General features: G+C 36.7%; 1 protein-coding gene across 6 annotated transcripts in view; it reads left to right on the plus strand.

Annotated features, from left to right (window-relative positions):
• Pcdh7 (protocadherin 7) overlaps nt 1-26,830 on the plus strand; it is a 407,766-nt gene that overhangs the window by 226,415 nt on the left and 154,521 nt on the right. The window lies entirely within an intron of this gene.

Genomic DNA, 26,830 nt, shown 5'->3' on the forward strand with positions numbered 1-26,830 from the left:
ACTGCTGGTCTAGCTATTGCTTTTACACACAGAAGACACAATTATCCACTACACAGAGCTTGGAAATATGAAAGGACTGTTGGACCCAGTTTCTCTTTACATTTCCCACCTGGGACACATTGCAATCTTTCTTCCAATTTGTAGAACTTTTCCCCTTTAATGCTGCATATAGAGTAATTACTGAAACTGTTCTCAAAATGGTGTTACATCCGACCAGTTGAAGTCATCTTGCTTTTATCGGTATGTCACTTTCAGCATTCTTTAAATACTTACTGATACAATATGTTTAAAAAGATCTCTTAGAGACTGAACCCCCAACCAAAGAACATACATGAACTGGACCTAGCAGCGACCCCTCAGCACACATATATAACAGATGTGCGGTTCAGTTCTTGAGGGTCCCAAACAGCCGGAGCAGGGGAGATCCCAAAAGTTGTTGCCTATCTCTGTAATATGTTCTTCTAGCTGGGCTGCCTTGTCTGGCCTCAGTGGTAGAGGATGCACCTAACCCTACAGAGACTTGATGTGTCATGGTGGGCAGCTACTCAGAGGGGGCCTCCGCCTTCTTAGAGGAGAATGGAATGGGGGAATGGGTAAAGGGACTGTGGAAAGGGGAACCAGGAACGGGGGCAGTGATCATAAAATAAAATTTCTTTGTAGATTTTAATTCAGAATTTAGTCTTCCTTGCATTTTAGAAGCATGATACAAAACAACGTATTTTCCAACCCCTATCACTGAGTTATAAAAACTTAGGTGTAAGCCAGTTCACATATATCTGGATTTATATCCAAACTGCCAATCTGATGTTAAACAAAATGCATGGTAATTACTCGTGGAAAAACTTTTGTCAATTCATCTGGTGGCCTTTGAGGAAGATTGAAGAGGCTGTTGTGTTCAAGCTATCCCAAGATACCCTTTAATTCAAAGTATTACAGTTTGAAAGGAACTAGACCCTCAGGGCACAATCTAGCAGAGTCATGACTAATAAAACATGAATTCACAGTGATCCATGGGCAACACCCGTCCTCTTGATTTCCTCTTCCACTGGTGAAACTAGTCTTTCTGGCTCCTGCAGGGACTTGCTGCGGAGATCCTAAGGCTCCTCATTTTGTCCTGTGACTTTCTCTGGCTCTTTAAGACATGTGACTACTACTGCCTTTGGGCTAGGAAGACTGTTGGCAGATGTCTTTAAACAAAACTGAGTGTGCCTGTAAGTGCGGTTGTGTGGGAGAACTGTGTGTGCAGTCCTTAGCGCAGATGTATATTAACTGAACAAATCGCTTTTACTTATATACATTTAGCTGCAGTTCAAAGACAACAAAGATTCTCTCTACTGTATCTAAGTATGTTGAAATGTCATCAAACCTGAAAAGGCAATGAATCTCCGACAAGGTGATTAATCTTTAATTAGTAACATACGGCTTCCTATCAAGTGATCACTGCTTGATTACACATCAGAAGGCCTCTCACCAATGCTTCTATTTTTTATGTTTAGTGGTTTGGGCCTGAATGCAACAAATTCTCCAGCCATCACTTCTGACTCAACAGATTGAGTGGCTCATGCCCACAGGTATTTTTGTAGTTGGAGTGTTACATGTGAAGAATATTTCACCAACCCCTGTTTGAAAAACATGCAGTTACAGCCTCTTTAGTGGTTCCTGTGTCAGAATTTTGGCCTCCATTTTCTTACAAATTTAACTACATCAATGTAAGTATATAAAAAGTTCAAGAAAGGTGTTTAATAAATTTGAAAAGTGCAAATCACAAACATTATACCTCACATTATATGAAAATCAAGAAAGTGCATATCAGCAGTATAAAATTAAATTTATGGATATGCCTCTTTTAAGAAGAGAATAGACCTAAACTTTAGATTCAGATATCAAAGCAAGCAGAGAAAAATTTATTGGATTGAAAGAATCAGAGAGTTTAAAAAATGAGAGAAATGTTGCTGGAAAGTGCATACTGAACAAACTTTACAATAATATTTAATAATATTGTGTAGCAAAAATCAATGTGACCAGAAAAGAGAACCTTATTTATGAATTGGTGCTTCTTTATTGAAAAGCCTTTATGCTAATATAGCTGGGATAAATTCCTGAGCATGCTATTATGCATTAACTTAAGTATATCATATTCCTTAATACGTACTTTTGTGGCAACAGTACTTCTCATAGTGTGATAGGGCCAAATACATTAATTTTGAACTATACATTTTCAATGAAAGAGTTGGTTCCAAGAAAACATATTTGAAATAGGACTTAATGGAGAAGCAATGTCCATGTCAAAACATCCCATGTGACCACATTCTGCCAAGAAGTCCAAACTGAATGATTATCAGTTCAGATCTAGAAATCAGTTTGTCTTTCTTCTTTATGTGATCTGGTAGGTGCATAGGGGACATGATTTTTTATTTTTTTGTCTCATTACTCATGGAATTTTAAGAGTGGAGAGGTAGAGATCAATGGTCGACCAAGGCAATGTTAGTAGGTAATGCTTGCATGCTCCACATCCATCTGGAAGACTTTTTCATGTGTGCATAAGGAATCTCCATGACACAAGATGTAAAGGTGGCTTACTCTAGTGTAATTTAGTCCTCCATGTTCTTTCTCGCTCCCTTCTTCCTTTCCTACTTCTCAGTCCCTTCACTCCTCACCATTTCTTGGTAAGGTTGAGCTGAAATCTACCCTTTAACTTGAATCTGTTTATCAGTATTTCCTTTGGGAAAGGAAAGCTAAAAGCTACTTGAAATGTATTATTTTCAGACTTAAATTCAGGCTGATACGATGTGAAAATGTCTAAATGTTTATTTATCTCTGCATATTCATTCCTGGCTTACAGCACAGCCCTTTAATTTTTCCATTACTTGATTGCAAATTCTTTTCATGTTCTAGGTATTATAATTTTCCCCTTTATATCAGAACACTTTTTTTCATAAAACAGGAAATTCATGACGGGTCACCCTTTTTTTACTCCTACTTAATCTGTTTGAAGAGTCTAGAAATTACCTTGATATCTCTTAAGACTTGAAAGGGAAACACAGTTCAGAATGATTCAAGACTTTGAACAGATTTTTACATAAGTATGTGGGTCTTGACTGTAGGTAATATATAAATAGAATAAATATGGGTATAAAGTAGATTTAAATTTAGAAACAAAAAGCAGCTTGGAAGACCTTATTCTTTATTATAGTGTATCTTTACCAAAATTCAAGCAAATTCAGCCCTAAAAAAATATTATTACCTTAATGATAATGCCAATAGAGAAAAAGAAGGGATTCTCTGAGTTCAAGGTATTGACTTAACTGATAATATGAGATCATCTGTAACAATAAGTTTCACAGAGGTCAAACTAGAGCAAAACAAGAATAAAAAACTGGGTAAGGCATGTGCTGTCAGAGCTGGACTAATAAAAGCTACTACAAAGTAAATTCTTCACTTATGTGCACTCTTGCTTAATGCCAAATTGCTGTCAATGTCCCTTGGCGAGTTCTATTTATGAGCAGATTACAACACACTCTCAGAGGCCCTGCACATCTAACTCTCAGTGAGTGCCGACACAGAATATATGGTCTTTCTGGAGCTGTGAAATTTAATTAATTTGCTGGCAGAATACAGTTTGCATGCCACATGCCTTTGCCCTGACCCTGCTTAGGACTTCCATTTTCAAATGTGCTTTATATATTGTAAACCTATATCATCTTAATGAAACTTTTCCACATGGTAATTTCAGTGCTTGACTTAATTTTCTCAAAAGCTCCAGTACCAACATAAATTCTTTTTTTGCTGTAATACTAACTGTCATTTGCTAAGTTGCATGAATATATGCATGTCCCCCTCCAATTTTTGATATTCAGATCTCAAAGCATTGCCCTTTAGGTATCACATTAAATATAAGATTCTTAGGTAAATTTTAAAACAACAAGGAGCCTCTGTCTTCTTTGTCTCTCACTTCTATTGCAGGTAAATGTCATGTACAATGTATTTAGTATCTTCCACTTAGTACCATAAAGAGCAATTTGGACCAAGGGTGCTATTGATTAATCATTCTTTCAAATTCTCACCTACTGCATAAGTCTAAGTCTCCTGAATGACAACCTCTTCAATATTATTTCTGCTGTTCATCACATACTGAAGTCTAGGGAGTTCAGAAATTGTTATTTTGCTCTAGCTTTGCCAATAAACAGACATAAGTATGATCTGTCATCTGTAAAATGGAGAGACTAAGCTAGTGAAGAATGACTGCCAGTGAGACAAAGGGTTATACTTTTATTTCTAAAGTCATATGCTTGAGAGTGATTCTGGAACTTGTTTTTACTCCGTGATGCGGAATAGTAAGATCATGCAACTAATTATCTCACTTTGCCACAGTTTTGCTTCCTAAATTTTCAAAACATTTATGAAAAAAGGAAGTAAATCCATTGCTATAATTTTAAATTGTTGCATTTTACTATTGGAAATGTATGTATGCACGAAAGTACATAAACATGCATTCATCTATGTGTGTGTTAGGTATTTAGATGTGAGTGTTGCCAGGCATTGGGGAGGGTCTCCTCTGTGTGCCATATGTTAATGGGGAAATCAGAGTCCAGTCCTGGGGTTCTTAATGCAAGAATTTAAGAAAGAAAAAAGTCTAGAGGACAGTTTTATGAGAATTCAGAAGAAAAACCCCAGGACATGCAAGCCGTAAATCTCAGCAGCTGCCAGAAAAGAAAAAAAGATGGAGAGGGGTAAAGAGAAAGTCATCATGCCATTTATATACAGTCACATGATGCACAAGCAGCCAGGTGTGGGTGATGAGGGATTTAAGAAAGAAAGAAGGAAAAAAAAACCTTCAAGTACCAGAGAAAGAATGCCTAAATTCTGGACAAATGCAGAAATAAAGAGACAGAGGAGAAAAGAAAGGAAAGAAATAGGAGTTTCTGCTTTAGGACCCAGAAATGTTGGTACACCTAACAGAAACCTGTGGAAGGATGCAACAACTGCCCAGAGAGCAAGGAATTCTGGGGAGATAAACTGCTTTTCCTAAGTAAATAAATTTCCAGGTAAACATCTTTAATATGGCTGATAGCAAATGAGAATTCTGAGGGCTGGTCCCGTTGGCAGGTGAATTGACTAGCTGAAGTCGATTAACACTTATTGAAGGAAGCTATCATGTGTCTCCACCAGAAAGAGAGTCCATTCTTTTGAAGAGAGTGAAATAGATTTTGGTTAATGGACATTCAATGGAACTCTTCTCTCTCTCTCTCTCTCTCTCTCTCTCTCTCTCTCTCTCTCTCTGTGTGTGTGTGTGTGTGTGTGTGCAGAGACACTAGGATTTTATAGAACTTTAGTAGAGACAGATGAGAGAGTGATCTAAAACTTTGGTGTCTCTTCATTCTAGAAACAAATGATTACATGATTACACAAGAAAATGTCTCTCCATGTAAATGTAAAATTTAGTACTTGCTTTTAAAAATGCTCATTAAAAACTAATCCGTATTATCAATTGTTGATGCCTGTACCTGAATTCCAGCACTCAGGGGGTATAGTCAGAGGTATCTCTGAGTTCGAGGCCAGCCTGACCTAGAGGGTGAGCTCCAAGACAGCCAGGGATATAAACAAAAATAGAGAGAGAGAGAGAGAGAGAGAGAGGGTGAGAGAGAGAGAGAGAGAGAGAGAGAGAGAGAGAGAACTGGTCCATAAAATGTTGTAAAATGTTGTTAATTTTACATCAATGAAGATATTTATCTCTAAGTTTCATGCCAATTTCTATTTCCATTATTAACACTCATAAGATAGAAAGTTAGACATAATGAACTATACTTTTAATGCCATTTATCAAGAGTCACATGGCGAATAAGCAGTCACTGGGGGAAAACAGGTTTTAAAGAAAGTAGAAAACAATCCTAAAGTACTAGAGAATGACATGTTACCAGCGATAACTCTGTACTGTCATTTGGTGACTTGATTCTCTATTTTTCCATTGGGACTTATTATTATAAATTTGTAAAATATACATGAAGAAGTTGACTCCTTGGAGAACTCTACAATATCCAGAGACATTTTTACTCAGGTCTGTCCCTGGGAATAGAAAGCCGATAATTTCCTTGTGTGGACCTACTACTCACCTTGTTATTTGTGGTCTAGATGCTATTTCTCTACTGTAATTTGAATGATAATAGCATGGCTGCAGATGACTTATGAAAGTAATTTGCTTGATTATATTCTAGCCATTAAGGTACAAAATATAAAGTCTTTGCAGAGAGTCTTAAACTATTTTTCCTGGAGGAGATTATGAATAAGTTCTTCAGTGAAATCTAGTTGAGGGAGGAAAAGAAAGAGAGAAAGAGAGAAAGAGAGAAAGAAAGAAAGAAAGAAAGAAAGAAAGAAAGAAAGAAAGAAAGAAACAAAGAAAGAAAGAAAGAAAGAAAGAAAGAAAGAAAGAAAGAAAGAAAGAAAGAAAGAAAGAAAGAAAGAATATAGGAAGGAAGGCAAGAAAGAAGAAAGGAAGGAGAGAGGGAGGGAGGGAAGGCAGGAAGGCAGATAGAAAGAATGATATTGCAAACTCATTAGCCAGTGAGAGAAGTGTTAGCAAATATCCTAAACCGTTGTTGTTGAATGTATTGCAGTAGGACGCTAGAAGTAAAGACATTACTTTTCAGCTGAAGCTTTTGTTTGCATGGATGTACTACTTAGCTTCATAGCTTGAGTCATCGAGATGAAATAGAAAAGCAGATAAACATTTCTGTACACAAGAATCAAAACACCACTGCGTGGCATGGCCTGCTGCTTTTCTGGAAGAACGTGGAGGATGGAGAGCTGTTTGCAAAGTTTGAAAAAATAAAAGTTCTTTGTATTCTACATACAACTTCTTTTATAGAAGCAAAACCTGTAAGGGGAAAAAAAGGGTAGCTCAGCCTAGAATCAAGAGCTGCCTAAGAGGTTGCTACCACCACTCCTTACCCCTAGACACGTTGGAATGCAGTGCTCTTCTCTTTGAGTTTATAGCAAACAAACCAGAGACAGTCACTGAAGATTCCCAGATAAACATTAAGCAGACATAACCATCATTATTTGTGCTTGTCTGTCCCTCTAATCAGCACAGCAGACATCAACCAAACAAACAGAACATCTTGTAAAGAAAACTCTTAGCACAGATGCATTAGCTGATTGCAGTAGGATATCAGTTAATTGAAGGGGATGGCGGATGCTCTTAGATGAGAGGACAGCACATTGTTCAGGGTTTTAATACTTTGCATTCTTTCTTGGATATACTGGCTGAAAAGTCAGTGAGTTGAAGTAATGAAGTAAATATATATATATATATATATATATATATATATATATATATATATATATATATATATATATATATATATATATATATATATATATATATTCAAAGCAGCAAAGAAATGGGGACTAAAGCTTGGTATCCTATGAAAATTCAACAAAAAAAGAAAAAAAAGTTCAATCCAGCTCTATATTTATAGTCAAAATAAAGAGGAGGTTGGGAAGGACAATAGTTCTGTGAGGGAGGTTTACATTACATTTTTTTCCAATAATGACTCCAACAACACGTCTTTACATTTTAATCGGTCATCAAATAAAAAAGTTTGTATTTGGTATGTCTTTAAATATATGAATTAAACGGGTTTTGCCTCTGTCGTGTATAAGGTATCTTCTATAAGGTGTCTTTTCTAGCACACTGAAATTCTAGTTTCTCACATAAATGAAAACCAAGGTAAAGTTAAGCTCCTGCCCACTGAGGTGAATAATTCTGTGTTAGCTTCAGGGTGAGCGAGAGAAAGAAGCAGGGCTCAAAAATTAAGGATATGTATTGGGTCACTTAAAATTAAAATTCTGACTATCTCTCAGAAATCGAAGACCGGAAGCGAGTATCTGTGTGTGAGAGGACAGAGAGAAGAAGGTAGAATAAAGCCAGGGAGAACAAGTGGCAAGGGAAAGAAGAAGAAGAAGGAGAAGAAGAAGGAGAAGAAGGAGAAGAAGAAGAAGAAGAAGAAGAAGAAGAAGAAGAAGAAGAAGAAGAAGAAGAAGAAGAAGAAGAAGAAGAAGAAGAAGAAGAAGAAGAAGCTTCAATGATTTTAATGCAGTTTGTTTAATGCTGTTAGATAGCCCTCTTGTATATTACAGAATAAGGCAAGCAGGTAAAGTGGAAGCACATAAATTTCGGAGTCCCCGAGGGTGGAGGAAAAAGCCAAGGTGTCTCGCACGACAAATTGTATTGATACAGTCAGACCGAAATAGACAGCATAACTATTGAGTATTGTCTGTCCATACATCATATCAACTACATGGCAAACGAATCTGTGCACTGCCTTTGATGTTGGCTGAAGAGTGCCAGTACAGTAGGATTCCATGGAAAACACCCATGTGTGTTTGTGTATGTTTACAACCTTTACAGACTTTAAAGGGAAACTCAGAAAATAAAAAGTGTAATGTTTTGCAATATTGTGTTTAATGAGTCCATTTTAGTTTGGGGAAGAGTATAGTGTTTTTATCATAAATTATACTTTTCTGTTGTTGGCAATATTTTGACAGAATAAATTAGTTGATCGTGGATTGTGAAATGGTTCATAAGTTAAGTTTTCAATTTTTGGACATCATAATATATTTAAAGATTATAATGCTTATTCATTATATTTTTCAGAGATTTTTAAAATCATCCCTAACCTAACTATGAAAAAGTAAATTCTATATTTTATACTAATAACTACTTTTTTGGAAGTTATTATTAGAATGTGCAGAGTTCAAACTCATTCATTACTAAAGAATAATTAAAATAATAAAAGTATTAAGTGATAAAACCTAAAAGTAACATAACGAATGTACAATAAGATATGCTTTATATATAACTATATTTTCTTCTACCTTTAATGGTAGTACATATAAAACAGTAGGAAAGTACACCTTAAAGAGCAACTTCAAGACTGTGTGACCTTTTGTGTAATAAAAGAAGGCATTTTTCTTGAATTTATTGCATGAATCTCAAAGCACTAGATTACCCAAACAAGGTGGTTCCAAACTGAAGTACTGAGTCATGTGTAAAACATACTAGCATTACGCTTATAAGTTCATATGCTTTTAGCTTTTACTTTCAGTTAAAGTTTATTTATGAGATGTCTAATGAGAAACTGTTTTTTTGAAATTTGGTCGTAAATTGGGAGCCATTTAAAGAAGCATTTTAGTGAAATGATGTCCTTTCTCTTAAAGGCAAGTGCTTATTCTAAATACCCATGGGCGTTCAAAGTGGTTTGTGCTAAGGGAATATGTAATATTCACATCACCATTACTCACCAAAATGATTAATTATTTTCTAAGCTTTCCTGAGTGTTACTGTTAGGGTTGTAAATTATGTTGTCTTATGTGATGACTTACTTTTTTTTTTTTTTTTGGAAGAAGTAGGATTAGAAAACATAACCTAGCTTTTTTTCTGAGTATTTTTTAAGGAAGAGAATAACAATCAACCCTCAGCAATTGTTAGACTACCTAACTTCCCATGATCAAGTCACATAGAAAGACCACTCCAGCAGTTGCATCAAACATTACCATTGTAATGTATAGGTTAATTTCTCCCAGTTAAGTCACAGCATCCAATTTATTGCCAGTGTGCATGGATCGCTTTTGTTCTTATGATAATGGATTTTTGGGATTTAATTTGTTCACAGTAAAACTCAAATAAAAATGCAAGTGAAGGTTATCTTGCATTTTATCAAAAATTGATGCCAGCATTATTTTGTGTATTTCTCCTACTTTAATAAGTGGTTACTATTTGTCTCTCAACTTTGAATAAATTGTTGAGACCCACCATTTATTTAACATGAGTTCTAAATGAAAGGAGAAATTGAGAGATAAAATACTTGGTGATTGAAAAAATTCATGGGAAATCAAAGTGCTGAAATCAAAGTGCCTGGGCTGAATTACCTTGTATTCAGTGTAGATAGAAATTCTAACCACTCAGTGATCTATTCGCTGCCTTAAAATTGGAATAAAGAGTAACCCACATTAAGCTTCCAATAATTCCTTCACACATTGTCATATTTTCCATTAATTACCAAAAAATCATAGTCCCCAAATACATCTTAGATATGTTACTTCTAAGGAGAAAGGGCATAGGGATTAAATGCAATAGAAATTTGATATTCAAAACGGAGTTATAAACTCATGGATCATGAAGGCATTTGAGGAAATAATTGTAGAATTTATTTATGGTAATTAACACATTCACCATGGCATCACATCTGATTGTTTATTTTCATCAAATAAGATGAGGTAAGAGTAGAAAATATGTAGTCTCAAAATTTTTTGATGGATAGACAAAAAAGGAAAATATGTAAACCTGTAACTTTAAATTAAGAGAAAAATATTAATATCAGTTAATCAAAAGGTTTTTGTTCTTTCCCATCTAATTTTCTGTGTTAAAATTTTCTTGGACATGATTAATGCAAGGCAAACTTATCCACTATCCATGTGAAACTCAATTTAAGTTGTATAATTTAATTTTATGTAGAAAATAAAACCAGGACCAAATTAGACAAAAAAATACCGTTTTTTAAAAAATAAAATTATTTGATATTATGAACAAAATAAATTTATTTACCTTTTATTCAAATATAAAATTAAAAATATTAGGTTTGAGTCAATTAAATAATCAATGTGAATGCAACATGTGACCTAAAAAATAGGAGCACAAACTATTTCTTGACATTTTTACTCATACCTTGACATTTAGCATTTGTTGATCAGCAGGTGTACAATTTCTCTTATTTCAACAGATATTCTCCTACATAATTAATACGGTTGGTTCTCATTTCTTACATGGGAACATTCATAAAATACTGTGTTGCTGATAATCCTCTTTTAAAGTAATGATTTCCAGTCATATAAACTTCATAAAAATCATTTAAATAGGCTTACAAAAGCACTGTGGAACATTGGCAACTTAAAGCTCAAAGCATTTAAAATTCCAGAAGGAAAAAAAGTCTGTTTTGCAAATCTTATTCGTGAGGCTTTCTCAAATTAATCAACCTTTGTTATCACTAAATATTTGACCTCCAGATTACATCAAAATCTGCAATGTATGTGTTTGTATACATGCAGGTATATGTACATACATACAATTGTTCCTAATTGAAAGTCGAAAGACAATCTGGTAGACATTTTTGATTCGTGAAATATGTTTCCATCTAACATTTTAGCAACAATCTTGAATTCATATTAATGTATATTTTGCTGTTTTGTACAGTTTGTCTCTACTTTGGGGGAATAGGAAAGAGCTTGACTAGGCTACCACCAGGAGTAGACATCTTGTAGACCACACTGTGATACGACCACAGTTCAAGTGAGCCACCCCTTGTCCTATAATTTTGTCATGTATCTGTACTTGGCAGGACAGGAATATAGCAATTAGTTTTAGGGCAAGAACAGAAAGGACTGGCAATGTTCAAGTCCTGGGGACCTACTGAGTCCCTCATGGACCTTAAAACTAAGTGACTGTTAACTAATCGTGTTTGGGACATGAATCTACTTCATTAAAAATAATACACCTACTGATTAAATCTATGTATTTGGCTTAAAACTTTTGAGTTTTCTGTTTGTTTTGGCATCTAGTGGTATTAAAAACTCTCTGATCCTCTGGATCTTGCAACCTTTCTGCCTCCTGTTCTTCAATATACTCTGAGGCTCAGCAGAAGTTGTTTTGTAGATCCATCAGTTGGAACTGGCTTCCACAACATTACATTTTGATTGGCTGTGGTAATTATTTTGTTTGAGTGTTTATTTTACTTTAACTCATATTTATGATATTTTTTTTCCTGCAAAGGCTTGGATCCTGATTTTAAATATGTAAGACATGTACCTATATTAATTAGTACACATCTTATTATGTTCAGTTCACCAATTGTTCATTTTAGTTACTAAGTTTACTTGTTTTATATCAGAAATGACTTTCAAATTTTTTTCTGTTTTTAACAGTAGTTTTTATAATATAATCATTTTTTATTTTAAGTGTGTGAAATTTATATAGAATAATAAAATACAAGTATATTCTTTGATGAGTATTTATATCTATATCAATCAATTGTAACTTAAAGCTAGGAGATGAATTAGTTTTGTATCAATCAAATCATGCAAATACATTAATTAAATAATCCTTATTTTCACAACCATAATTATATGATCTATTTTAAGTTAATGGCTAATTATGTAGAACATGAATTTGATTCTTTCATTTTCCTGCAAATCTCAGTGAATCATTAATATTAAAAAATTGCTTTATGTTTGTTTGAACAGATTATTAAAATACTCTTCAGGCCTCTACTTTTTCCTAAATCTGTTCTCTTCAGAGATTATAGATGAGATGTAAAATTACTTGTTCATGGAATTCTAAGCATTCAGCTCTCAAGACAAGTGCTGCCTAGAGTGGCTGAAGTTCTAAAAACGTTAAAGTAGAAGATTTATAAAGGAGGGCACCGGAGGGAATATATTGGGATAAAGATTTAGTGATAGAGTACCTAGCTTGGTCAAGCAAGATAAAAATATGTAATGAATGGGTGGTAAGAAGAAAGGAAGACATCGAGGAGAAGGCAAAGCAAAGAGAAGGAAAGTTTTCCCAAATTCATAAGTGTTCCTGGTCAAATTATTACAGATAAAACTTTCTATAGTTGGATAGTATGGCCAGTCTCATCTAAAAGTATTTCTCTAGCTGAAAATGTTCCCTGTCCTGGAATTTTTTTCATGCTAATTAGTCTTCAGCACGTACAACATGATTTAGGTAGCTAACTTGCCCTCATTACACATGGTCTGCTCTTTCTGACCACTAACATTATAACTCATCAGCCTTCCCAAATAGTAGCTGTTTATATCAATGGATTTTCACTGTGGATCGCTGACTGCGACTGGCTAGGCCTAAGGGATGAGAGACACTCTACAGGTAATTGTAAAACCTTATTCTACAATCAGCATATATTCTTGCAAAGCCTAAATTACATCTCAGTCTTTCAAACTTGGAGGCTCACATCCTTAAATGTTTCCAGTAAATCAAAACGAATGTTACACTTTCACCTTCCATAAAAGTGTTCAGGGTAAAAACACATCCCTTTGATTTGTCTGATTACTCATCGAGGATAATTTTCATTGTTTTGTGGGCAGGATTGGGTATCCATGAAGTGTTCTGTGGAAGATTTAATGTGTTGCCTCTAAAATGTGAAGTAGCAGTTTTTATGAAAAAGGGAACATTTAGGAACATTTAGGTAGCATTAAATAGAAATACATTTAAGATGTTCTCTTTTGTTTATGCTTTGTTGAAGGGAATGGTACATGAATGGAGTAAGAAAGCATTTTTTCTTGTTTGTTTCCAATTATAAAGAGAAGTTATAAGTAGACCAACGCATCCAGACTCATCAACATTAGGCAAGAGGCTCCATCTCCTAGTTGTTAGTTGACAACTGTTTTACATAATTCATCAGTGTGGGCACAGCAGCTCCATTTTGTCAATGGTTAGGAGTTGACTATGTTAAGATTTTGCTTTGCTATAAACAGGGAAGTCAAGTTACCTTGAAAAATCCATCAAAATACTGTTAAAATAGAAATGAAAATTTAAATATCAAAACTATTTTCAAGGACAAAATCCTATTATTCTTGTGAGAGAATCTTATTCAGTGAGCAGAACATCAAAATAAAAATGAGAGATGTCCACTTATACCCTTCTTAGGAAATGAATTAGAATACAGTACACTCTCTGCCTCTACTTCCATGTTGCAAAAGTCTGGAGTTGTGCTAAAGCTCTTAGTATCCTATCGAGGTTTAAAGACTTCCTCCTATGTACTAATATTTAAACAATTAGGCAATGAAAGCAGGCGTGTGGGCACAGGCCTTTCATGACAAGTATGAATGAAACAGGTAGATCTCTGAGTTTGAGGCCAGCCTGGTCTACTAAGTGAGTTCCAGGACAGCCAGGGCTACACAAAGAAACCCTGTATGGAAAAATCAAAAATAAATGAAATAAATACATAAAATAGAAATTAGGTAACACAAATAAAATGTAGACATTCAATATAAATAAAAACAACTTACTTTAAAGTTATCTTAATTTTAAAGGTGGTTTCAGTCCATATAAAGATAGTGGCTGACATGATGACAAGCAAGATGACAGGATGGGAAAGCAGTGACTGGCCCTGACAAAGGGAAGGGAAAAAAACCTTCGTAAACACAATTGATTTTTATCTTCTTGGTTTTTTCACTGTGTGTGAATTGTAATTTCAGATCGTTCTTTGGAAACTAATCATGAAAGAGCCTGATAGCTTGCCGCAGACGTTTTCTCAAATCGGGACAAATAGGACTTCCGGCGTATTGAGAATCAAGCAATTCTTACTGTTGACAGTATTCTTTCAAAAGGATAGCCTGAATATTATATCTTCCCGACTTTGCTCTCGCTTCTTAAAATTATAGCTTATGCCTTTGAATGAAAACTATACAGACTGTAATAGGAGGGAAAAAACACACAATTGTGTGTATTTTTAGCAGGAGTAAACAGTGAGTTTTAAAGAGAAAACAGTACAGTAAAGTGTCACAAACCCTACAACTCTTCTTATATATTCCAATTCCCTTTAGTACTTCATTCCTATAATATGCATTTCAAATATATGCTATATATTTCACTATATATTTTATGTAACTTATCCTCAAAACATTCTCCATGTATTTTTTTTTCTTTTTTTATTAGATATTTTCTTCCTTTACATTTGAAATGCTATCCTCAAAGCCCCCTATACCCTCACGCCCCTGCTTCCCAACCCACTCACTCCTGCTTCCAGGCCCTGGCATTCCCCTGTACTGGGGCATATGATCTTCGTAAGACCAAGGGCCTCTCCTACCATTGATGGGAGGAACTAACCAATACCCTCCATGTATTTTTAACTAATACATGTAGTTCTTAGAATTTTGCTGAAAATGCTCCCCCTAGAAACCAAATAAGTAAATAAATATAATTCTAACTATAGTATCTTCTGTTCTTTCTTGAATATATTGAATAAATTTATTGTTCAAATATGTTTTAGAGGAAACTTGTACACCCGTTACTGTTTAATGTCCAGGCACTTGGAAAAATGTTAAGCATGTGTTGTTTTTATCTGACTACAAACTCAGGGTTCATAGGTAAAACATACATCTTGATAATAAAAGAATTTATTATGGATGAAAATACAAGTTACTGTAACAGAAGATATAAAGGGGAGGATGGGTGGAGAAGGGGAGGAGGGAAGTAAGACTGTCCCAGGTCAGGGGACCTCCAGCAAGGACAGCATGTGAACAGACCTATGCTTCTCTTCTGACTCATCCTACTACAGAACGATCTTGTGACCACACGTTTCTCACCCCCCATCTTTTACACACACCATTGTCCATGAGTATATTTTTCACAAAGAAAAGTCTTTTGACTTAAGACCAACAAAGTTAAATTATTTTTGTAGTTGTTTAGTATCTAGCCTTAACAAGGTACCAGGTTTTGTTAGCAGGCTTCTATGTGAACAAGAGCAGCTCCTTAAATTGTTTCTTGTAGAAGTCTGAACCCTGAAACTGATAGAGACCCTGTTCAGTAGCACACAGTTAATGTAAGTTCCTCAAGCCTCCCTATGTATTCATGTCTTTGTGTTTCCTCTATATTTTTCTTTCTGTTGACTAAACAAAATTAATTAATTGATTAATTAATTAATTAATTTTACATCTTGGTCTCTGCTCCCCCCTCCCGGTGACCACCTCCCAGACTCTTTCTCCCCATCCCCCTCCATTTTGCTTATGACCCCCCCCCAAGTATTCCCCACCCTGTCACATCTAGTCTCTCCAAGGCTAGGCACTTCCTCTCCTACTGTGGGGAGACAGGGCAGTCCTGTTAGGAGAATGTGTTCTACAGACAGGCAACAGCTTTAGGGTAACCCCCACTCCAGTTGTCGGTGGACCCACATGAAGACTAAGCTGCATATCTGCTACATATGTGCCTAGGTCCAGCCCATTTATGCTCTTTGGTTGTTGGTTCAGTTTCTGAGAGCCCCAAGTGTCCAGGTTAGTTGACTCTGTTGTTCTTCCTGTGGAGTTCCTATCCCCCACCGGTCCCTCAGTCCTTCCGACAATTCCTCAATAAGAGTCCACAAACTCCAAGGAGATACAGAGACAATGTTTGGGGCAGAAACTGAAGGAAAGGCCACCCAGAGACTCTCCCACTTGGGGATCCATCCAATATAGTTACCAAACCCAGACACAATTGTGGATGCCAACAAGTGCTTGCTGACAGAAGCCTGTTATAGCTGTCTCTTGACAGGCTCTGCCAGTGCCTGACAAATACAAAAGGAGATGCTCACAGTCATTCATTGGACTGAGCACAGGGTCTCCAATGGAGGAGCTAGAGAAAGGACCCAAGGAGCTGAAGAGATGTGCAGCTCCATAGGAGGAACAACAATATGAACCAACCAGTACCCCCAGAGCTCCCAGGGACTAAACCACCAACCAACAAGTCCACATGGAGGGACCTATGCCTCCAGCAGCATACATAGCAGAGGATGACCTTGTGGGACATCAATGATAGGAGAGAGCCTTGGTCTTGTTAAGGGCCCCAGTGTAGGGGAAAGCCAGAGCAGGGAAGTGGAAGTGGGTGGGTTAGTAAGCAGGGGAAGGGAGGATGGAATGGGGGGTTTTCGGAGGGGAAACGAGGAAAGGGGATAAAATTTGAAATGTAAATAAAGAAAATATCTAATAAAAATAATACATCATAAAAAAAGCTAACAACAACAACAACAACAAAATAGTCTCCAAGATCCATCAAATGTTTGGCTGTGGAACTCTGCAGCTGTCTGAGTCAGCTGCTGGGTAGAGCCTCTCAGAGGACAGTCATGACAGGCTCCTGTCTGGTTGTCCTAGGTGGGAGCAGGCTTCCCTTGATATAGATGAAGCTGTGGACTGGGGAGTAGGTTGCAGATTCATGATTTCAGGTAGAGGTGTGGACCGGAAGGAAGATGCAGCTCTGAAAGGACAGGCAACTGACCAACTCATCTTATATCAGCATCCATAAATACCTCTTTGCAAGAATTTATGGGACAGATCATGAGTGAAAATTGTAATCTCTCCTTCCCTTTATCACATTTTGTGTTTATCTCTGTCTGGGAATCTTTACTAAGAGACTTTTGTTGCTAGTAATGTCCGAGAACAAAGAAGCATTTCAGCTTTAAAAGGCTGTTTTATGCCAGAGCGCAGAGCATAGACTAACTGGTTATTTATGCCCAATGCCCATTCTCTGAGTCCTCTGCCCCAGTGTAAAGTTTTTTGCATCTCACTTCTCTGGAACACATAAAGGATCCCTGCGTGCCCTCCGAGGTGTTGTGTACATTTCCTCTCCTTGAAGCTATACTGTTTCGCACATGTAGCAAATTCCCAGGTATAAAAGAAGCTTAGCTGTGTGCTCCCGGGTGTGTGTGTGTCAGGCTGTTCTGTGAGTTTCTCAGGCACAGAAGTGCACAATAGGAAAGTAACTGAGGAAAGGCATCAAAAGAAAGGAAGTGAAACAGGTGTTTTGTTTGGTTGTTATATTTAGATAATCAATAGGTAGCAACAATTGAGGAGGAGGTGGTTCAATTTATAAGTCATCTGTACTTGAGAAGAACGAAGGGGGTGGGGGCTGGGGGATTGGGGGATTGGGGTGAGCAAGAAGGAAATCCTGTACTCCAGTGTGGAGGAGCTGAGTAATTAGATTTCTGGCTTGTGGTATAAATCTGTGCATATACACACACGTCCGCCTAAAGAGATAAATGGTTTGGTGAGTACTTCAGAGGCACTGCACTCTCTCTGAATTATGTGTTAATTAAGGTGATTATCACAGTAGTCTTGCTCCATTTTACACATGTGGAAACTGAGACTGGCACCTATACCTTTTGCCCTAGTTACTCACGTGCTCTCCCACCCAGGTGGTCGGACAGGATTCTGAAGCCTGAGTACTGCTCACGTTCCTATGTCACGCATATTTCCTGTGTTGGGTTTTGTTAATGGCATCTCTCTCTACAAAAGACCTATTATGTTCCAGGTGTTTTATTGTAAATTATATAGAACAGAAGTGATAGTTTTGCTTTCTTCCTGGCACAAATAGAACTTCCTGTCAGTCGAATGATTCCTGTGGAAATACCAGCTTTTAACCCATTCTGTTGCATTTCTACTTTCTAGGCATCACAAGCAATCTGCACTGTTGTGCGGAGCATGTATTACTATTAATTATATAAGTCTGGTAGAAGATTGGTACAGTATACTTGGTGTAGCTACAGAGCCTACTTAGATGATATCAAGTAGTTTTAAGAGAGAAAAGTTCAGGAATTCACATGCTCCTTGCTCCCTTTGTCTACTTTGCGGGTCTTTCTTGTCTTAAGCCTGATCTCCAAACAAAGGTGATGTTTCCTTCCAGCTCCAAACATAGCAGTCTGAGGCTTGACAAGTAAAATAGTGTATGGAAGGTTATACACATTCCAATAGTGTAATTTACTTAGACTACTACAGAGTCGCTTAATGTTTAAGATGTCAGGCCCGAATGGCTTGAAATGCTTAGAGAGATTTCTTGGCATAGGTGATTCAGAGGGACAGACATGTAGGGCAGGCAGACAGAGTGGATTGGGTATTAAAGGAAGTTCCTGACCTTGAGTTTCTTAATGTGCTTTTAAAGTTAAGTGTCTTTCTAGACTCGGAAAATTTAAGAATGCATTTACAGAGCCTAGGAGATGGCTCAGTTGGTAAAGTGAAGGTCGCTAGCCCTTAAGCCTGATGGCTGGAGTAGTCTTCAGGACACACAATGTGAAAAATGTAAACCAAATCGTTTTCTTCCTTCTACTGTGCACCATGGTACCCAGCACATGTGTGTTCATGTGTGTATGTGTGTGTATTTGTGTGTGTCTGTGTTTAAGTGTGTATGGTGTGTGTGTGTGTGTGTACATGTATGTACATACACACACACACACACACACACAAATGAGTGACTATAATTTGTATATTTTTTGACTCAATAACAATAAGCACAATAAGAAACTACCAGTTAGATCTGTCAGCTCCAGCCTATAATTCCATTGTTTGAAAGATTGAGACTGGAGAATTGTCATGGGTTCTAGGGCTGCCTGGTGTACGTCATAAGACCCTGTTTTAAACAAAAATAAATTAAAAAGGTGAGAGAGACAGAGAGAGTGAGGCAGAGACCAACAGAGACTGAGACAGACAGAGAGAGACACACACACAGAGAGACAGAGAGAGAGAGACAGAGAAGAGGGAGAGAGAAAATCTATCCCAGGCTATAGTCAGTTTTTCAGTCTAGTAAATCAAAACAAAACATCTCCACATAGACTGAAACCAAGGCTCCAATTACTTCATGAATTCTGGCAACAAAACAATAGGAAAAATCAGCCCAAACACCTGCTGTGTGTTTATGTAAATCAAGCTCAGGCAGGATTATTTCTTCAAGATTTCCCAGGTAACTGTGGCTCAGAAATTCCAGCTTTGCCATTCCTACTGCACATCTGATCGGATCTTAAGATGTGTCGTTCACATACTTGTTAGAAGTCCGGTTTCCTTAGCCCCAAACTGTTCAAATCCATATCTATACTACTCTGTCTTTTCCCCACACCACATCCAACATCCTCCAGAGTCATTATCAAACATTTTGTGCTGGATACGTGATGAATGGCATGTCATAATTTGATTGTTTTCTATCTAGGACAGTTTTCTAGCACTCACATGAACCATGCATTCTCCATTAATAAGAAAAAACATCCATCCATGTTTTAAATAAAAAGCTACAAAAGGTCATCTGAAGAGTAAAATATTGAAATGCTTTTATTTGTAATTTGGCTAACATCTATGGAAAAATCTAGTATGCCCTAGGTTATGTGGTAAAAAGAAGCCGGTTCTAACATATCTTCCAAAGGAAAGGGAAAATCTTTATAATTAAAATAACTATTTGCCGAGTTGTCACAATATTCTTATTGAAATCGAGTGTGTCACTTTTTCTTAATCTGACTCCACTAGCTTATTTGCCATGGCTAAAATATGTGGGCTCTGGTTGCTTCTGGAATGGGCTGTCTGGTTGTTAATTTATTTATGCTTTTATTTTACATCTTTGGAGCAGAATTGTTTTTTATACTCTAGTCTGTTTCAAATCCAGCTCACCCCAATCATTTAACAATGAGATGAGAAAAAGATCTTAGCTGTTTGAACTTTTTTTAAAAAACTGAAATAGCATTTCTTCCATCGCTGAAATCTAATTATTTACTTTTCTAGTGTAAGTCCACTGAACAGACTTGTAATGAGCATAAGGTTCCTTCAAAGGGTGAGGTCATCAAGACTACCATAATGCCTAAACGATTTTATATAATTGTCCTTTACAGCACAAACAAATTATCTCTGAAACTGGGTTCCACTTCACAGATCTTATTTTGCTCTTAAAACCACCGGCCACACCCACATCATCCCACACCCCAAGCTGCATATTTAACTTGACCTATAATTACATAGGCAGAGCCAGCTCTACTCTAGCCCAACTGTGCCACACCCGACAGAGATCCACACATTTGGCAACATGTTTTTATATTCATCTTCAAGCAAACTGATTTCAATATATCTCTTGGCCCCTGATTTGGTTTTCATTTTTTTTTTGTAATGGACACTTTCATTTTTTACAAATCTATCATGACTATGTTTTTAGGTGAGAAATAAACATTTGGTGTTACTAAGCATCATAATGAAATGATAACTTTGTTGACGGATGAAAATATCATATGGCCGAGGGAATAAGATATATAGAAGCAAAATCTGTAGCCTTTGTAGGGATGGGACATAAGACACAAATTAAATGTACACTAAATTTGCCAGCAAGTATACAAGTATGTAGTAGAGGCAAAATTCATAATCAAAAAAAGATTTCAGAAGACAGAAAGATAATTACAGGGACTCTGGGTTTAGCAGTAGCTGTATAGTTAGGGAAGACTGACAAGTATGTGAAGACAGAGCCAGGGCACAGCATGAACATGCTTGGGAAGAGAAGAAAATTGCTCTGAGACCGAAAGAGTGTTATTTGGAAAGCTGTTTGGACCAAGGTGTTAGAATCCACCTCTTGTGCCACTCAACCAAAAAAACTTGGCTGCTAGTGTGAAAAGAGACCATGTGCAGTTTTCAAATGAAAGACTGCATTGTTGGAACTTTATGTAGCTTATGAACTGGAATAATTACCAGTTTAAAAAAAATAACAACAAGGATTTACACTGAATGCATAAAATGCAGGTAGAACGGTGGCATTAAGGATAGCAGAGCAGTGCACGGGAGAGTGTAAATGTGACATCACTGTCCACATGTGACACCAGGCATAGCCTAAGTAGACCAAGGTCACAATTTCTTCTATATCTCTCTCTCTCTTTTTTTTTTTCTTCCCCAACTTAGTTCAGATCCCTTTGTGTCCAGGGTGTAGAAGCTTTATTACTTCTGATATAATATATATATATATATATATATATATATATATATATATATATATATCAATTTTGCCATGAAAACAATTGCTCTGCTGTATTGAGTTACTTTCTATGAAAGAACTATACAACTGAGCAATGTACTTGGTCTAATGAGTGATTTCTCTTTGAAAACTTTAAGGGAAACTTGAGGTTTACTGGCAAATGTTATCCTTTGAATTTATTTCAATTTGTTTCCTTTTTATGGATGAAGCAAATCTCTTAGTGGCCAGGAAAGGGGCAATGGCAGGAGCCATTCTAATGAGAGGTGTAGTTTGTGGCACACACCCAGTATCACCTTGCCAAGTAGCTTCTAAATTAATGAAAAAAATAAAACAACGTAAGTTTTCTCCTGCATTTTCCATGGTTTCTCCTCAAATCAGGTGTCCACAAGTCAGATTTACTTCTATATTTTTCCCTTTTTTACTTATCTTCTCTCTCTCCCTCCTTTTTGTCCTCTCCTTCCTCCTCTTTCTCTTCCTCCTTCTCCTCCTCTGCCTCTTCCTCCTCCTCTTCTTTCTTCTTTAAGATGGGAGTTTCTCTCTGATGACTACATATAGCTCAGTGGGTGTCTTGGAGAAGAAAAAGAAACAGGAATTCTCTATAATGACAGCAGTTCGGTATGAAAGTTGCAAACGTATTCAGGCATGCTCTATTTCATAACAGAAAGCCAGATACTTAATGAGTTAAATTGTATAATAGGAACACAACCCTCCCATTTTTCTTGATAATGATAAGAAATAGTGGAAGCTGTCATAAGATGTGACTAACTGGAAACTACCACTTGTATGTTGGCTAAGCAAAAGGCTAATCTTCTCAAGCTAATTTAAGGTAATTAACCAACATTCAGGAGAGCCAAGACAAATTTCAGCATTTATAGTAAGTAGTATTTTAGACCCTATGTTGGAAATGATATCCCCTCTCAGAATTCTTTGTGGTCTGTCCATGTTCAGTATAAACCACCATTCAAGAATTGCTGGAGTGTCTGTTAAATGATAATTTAAGAGGGGGAGGCAAAACTGGTAGAAGAGGCAAGTGGGAAGAAGTTGTAACCACAGAAACGGAACGAAAAAAAATGGTCATGACTTGGATGCCAGAATCTCTTTCATAGTTACTGTTAGCAGACTGACTGCATCAGATGCATAGATTAACAGCTCTCCAGGCATTAAAGTTATTGCATTAGAATTGCTGACTCTTGAGCTGCTGGCCAGCAGTTCTGGTCAGAGGAGCAGGGGGAGCAGAGGTAGGAAGAGAGAGAGAGAGAGAGAGAGAGAGAGAGAGAGAGAGAGAGAGATATTTCTAGAACTACTTAATAGTGAACATTTCAATATTTTCACAACCTTCTGAATCCTTTTTTTTTTCTTTCATTACTAATACAATATGAACATTTCCTTGGCCCATAGTAACTCTTTATTGGGTAAGTGAGCTTTCACTCATTCTGAGAGCTTTGTAATGTTCCAGGTGTTTTTCCTTGCCTTGGGAAAGCCACTAAATATTCAAGTGCCACTACCATATTCCCCAAAGATGTTACCTGCACCCATTATAGTACGCTTTAGCATGATTCTGTTAGAGAGAGAGAATTATTTTTCTTGGTTTCATGTGTTAGGTTTATTAGTTTATTATCATAAAGCTAGTTATTTATTCAATAATTTATTCATTCACTTTTAGCTCCTGAGCACATTGCTCTATAGTAATGGCTTAGAAGTAATTTTCTTACTGTGTTGATCACGTAGAAATACCTTTTGCTCTGAAAGTGTAAATATTGGAAAATTTGTCAGTACTTAGTCTTTTTTTTTTTTTTTAAACTGGCCCTTCCCATTTCTAATTTAACCTGAGATGTTAGTCCACATAAGAATGTCAAAGTTCCCAAGGCTTGCCTTTAGCCTTTAACCCACCAACCCCTGCAGCTTTGTTCATTATTTTCTTCTTGTTCTGCTAAATTCCTACCTCCCTGGGTGAGCATTTGTCTTCCTTAGGAAGAATTGGCAGTTTTCATTATATAGTTATTTATAAATGCCTGCTGTCTCTTGAAAATGAGGTTTTCTCTATTCAAAAACTACAGCTGAAATCAGAGTGGGCTTTAGGACCGAAAGTCTCCAGAATTGAACCTCACACACAGATCAACAGCTGATTACCACAAACTGCAAACTACCAGCTGTTTTATATCTAAGTAGAATGCATATAGTTAGAAGCCAGGCAATATGGTAGTATAAAAAATATCATTTGGTAGCTACTGACAAGATAACATCAGTCACTTTTCTTCTCATTTCTGCCAGGATTTTAGAAGCAAACCTCAATGGGAAATGGTAGTAAGTGTCCTGCTTGATCTCCAAGGTCGGCAAGTGAAAACTTGGTTTAGTTTCACTAAAAATATTGAGACAACTAGATAACTAGTAAACTAAACATTTATCATAATGCTTTGACCTCATACTCACAGTAAATCATTGGAATCTGTGCTATGCTCCTTTGATAACCGTAGTGTACTTTGAAATGTATGTGTATTTCCGAGGGCATGGTGGTACATGCCTTCGATCTCAGCAGAGCCGGGAAGGCTTTGTACTCTACAGAGTGGATTCTAATACTTCCTAGGATGCAAGGAGAAACCATGCCCTTCCCCCACGAAGACCAACAAAACATCACCAAAATTATAATTAATAATTGTTTGAACAAATCAGTGAGTTTTAACATTAAAGACTTCAATCAACATTAAAACCACAATAAACAAGCAAGCATGTTGATGGTTGAAAGCTTTCTGTACAGGAAATTGCTGAAAACATCCCAGTTAAAATTCTACCCATTCTTATTTGCAACCCAAAGCTAGGGTCTCTCAAAGCAGTGTGACTTTGCTGGTCTGTCACTCTTTGTATGGTTCTAAAACTTTTCTTGTTATTATCATTTTATGCAAATTACATTTAAGTGCCTCTGTCATTTTTTTTTTTTCCTGTCCTACTGACAATGCTCACCAAATAAATATTTGAACTCTTGATTTCCGAGGAGTGTTTCCTGATGTGTTTGGAAGTCAGAGGAGCACTAGCACCATTAACCAATGATTATAAACAAACTAATCGTTGGTACGACAAATAAAATATTAGTCCTATTTCCTTTTCCCATTTTTTTTTTTTTTTACTCTCTTCCTTCCAGGTGCTTGGAAAATTGTGATGTGCATTTTAGTACGTGTAAGAGGGTTGTAATGTATTAGGAACTTTCATCAAGTGCTTAGAATCTAAGACTCAACTGTGGTCAAGAGTTATCTGAATTCTTCTTTAAAAGGATGTGATTTCTGCCTGTCCCTTTCTTTAGAGAGTACTAAGGTTTCCTATAGACCAGGGCTCTTTATTTGGCTGGACAGCTCTCTAGCATTTACTCTAGGGATTAGATTCTCTGATCAACTTGGATTATATTTATTCAATTACTCCTGTCATTAAATGACAGAGTATGTCAAGCGCATATTCTTATTGCAGAGGACTCCCGTTCATTTCCCAGCACACACATGGCTGCTCATAAATCTGAATAAGTCCATTTCCAGGGCATCTAACATCCTCTTCTGACCTCTGCAGGCAACTCGATTGCATGTAGTGCATAGACCTACAGGCGAAACACTCATACACAAAAATAAAATAAATGAGAAATGTATTTTTAAGAAATACAATTACCACTTTCTGTGTATGCCATTTAGAAATGAAGTACATTTGTGAGTTTCCATAGTAGAAGGCACTGCGCACGACTGGTGTTAGTACCGTAAGAGGGTTGTAATGTTGATTTTTTTTTTCTTCCACATTCTGAAATTCCTTGATGGTTTTTTAAAAATATCATAGTGAACCTAAAATTATAGATATGGCCAAAACAGTAGTTGGGGTGTTCCCCAACAGATGTACTTCCCCGGAATTCTGGGAATTAAGTAGTATTAAGTGGTTATGAGACTGAAACACCTATCACATCATCTGGGAGTTAATGAATGCTTATGTCTCGTTCTTGATGTGTTTGCTGCTTTTATATTAAGGATGTCTATAACAAAATACTTCAAAGCCTTACAGGCTATGTGTGAATAGCTGCTGAAAATTATCTACCTTTTTGATAAATAATAAAATCTTGGCATTTATTGATGTTAAAAAAATTTTTTTTTTCTTCAGTCAGTCAGGTCTGATTCCTTTCCAGAATTGCTAGTTTCTAAACTTGGCTTGGTTTCCTGAACACTTGACCTGGAAAAAGATTTCCCTTTCCCAGCCTTTACTTTCCTCATCATAGTAAGAAACTATTTACTAAGTGGCTCTCTACACTGAAATTTTATTAAAGAATTATTTTAAAGTCAGGATGTGTGATCCAAACACTTTGAAAGGCAGAGGCAGAAGGATCATTTTGACTAGAGGCTAGCCTGGACTATGGTAGAAGAGTCTATCTCCCAGAATCACAGAACAAACAAAATAAATGATCAAGAATCGTTTCTGCCCATATAGAAGAATCTTGCTCAGTACTTGGTAGGCCACAGTGCCATGCTTTCAGTAGGTAAATGGCTTGTGAGTTGTGCATGTGTGTGTGTGCGCGCGTGCAAAAATGTGTGTGAATACGTGCGTGCGTGTGTGTGTATGTGTGTGTGTCTGTGTGTGTGTGCACATGAGTATGTATGAGTGTGTCTATGTGCATGTGTGCATGCATTTGTGTGAGTGCATGCATGCATGGGTGTGTTGGTAGATGTTTGTGGGTATGTGCATGCATTAACACATATGTGTTTGTGTCAGTTTGTTTATGGAGTGTTTTAAGTTGATTAATGCTAAAAGTAAATGGGAAAACAGAGATGTAGCTTCAAGTATCTTATAGGTTCAAGTCTCTACTGCATTATGTAACCTCAGGTGAGCTACAAAAACTTTATGGATTGAGATTTTCTCACTAGAAAAAAAATTATATTAGGATTATAATAATTAAAATCTTATTGTGTGTCTGATTAACACCTAATACATTGCCTGGGAACATTTGGCAATTAAGCACGGTATATTTTTCTTCCTAATGCAATATGGTTCTTTTATGTTAACAGTGTATGTAACAAACTACAAGAATTAATTAATAGCCGGGCAGTGGTGGTGCACGCCTTTAATCCCAGCACTCGGGAGGCAGAGGCAGGCGGATTTCTGAGTTCGAGGCCACCCTGGTCTACAAAGTGAATTCCAGAACAGCCAGGGCTACACAGAAAAACCCTGTCTCGAACCCCACCTCCCACCAAAAAAAACATACTATTGGTGTGAATGATGGCTGAACATTGAATATATTTTCCACCTTTGATAAGTAATCAAACTTTATTTTTCATTGTACCTAAATGA

Source organism: Mus pahari, chromosome 13 (assembly GCF_900095145.1).
Source record: "Mus pahari chromosome 13, PAHARI_EIJ_v1.1, whole genome shotgun sequence".
In the NCBI taxonomy this organism is placed as follows: Eukaryota; Metazoa; Chordata; class Mammalia; order Rodentia; family Muridae; genus Mus; species Mus pahari.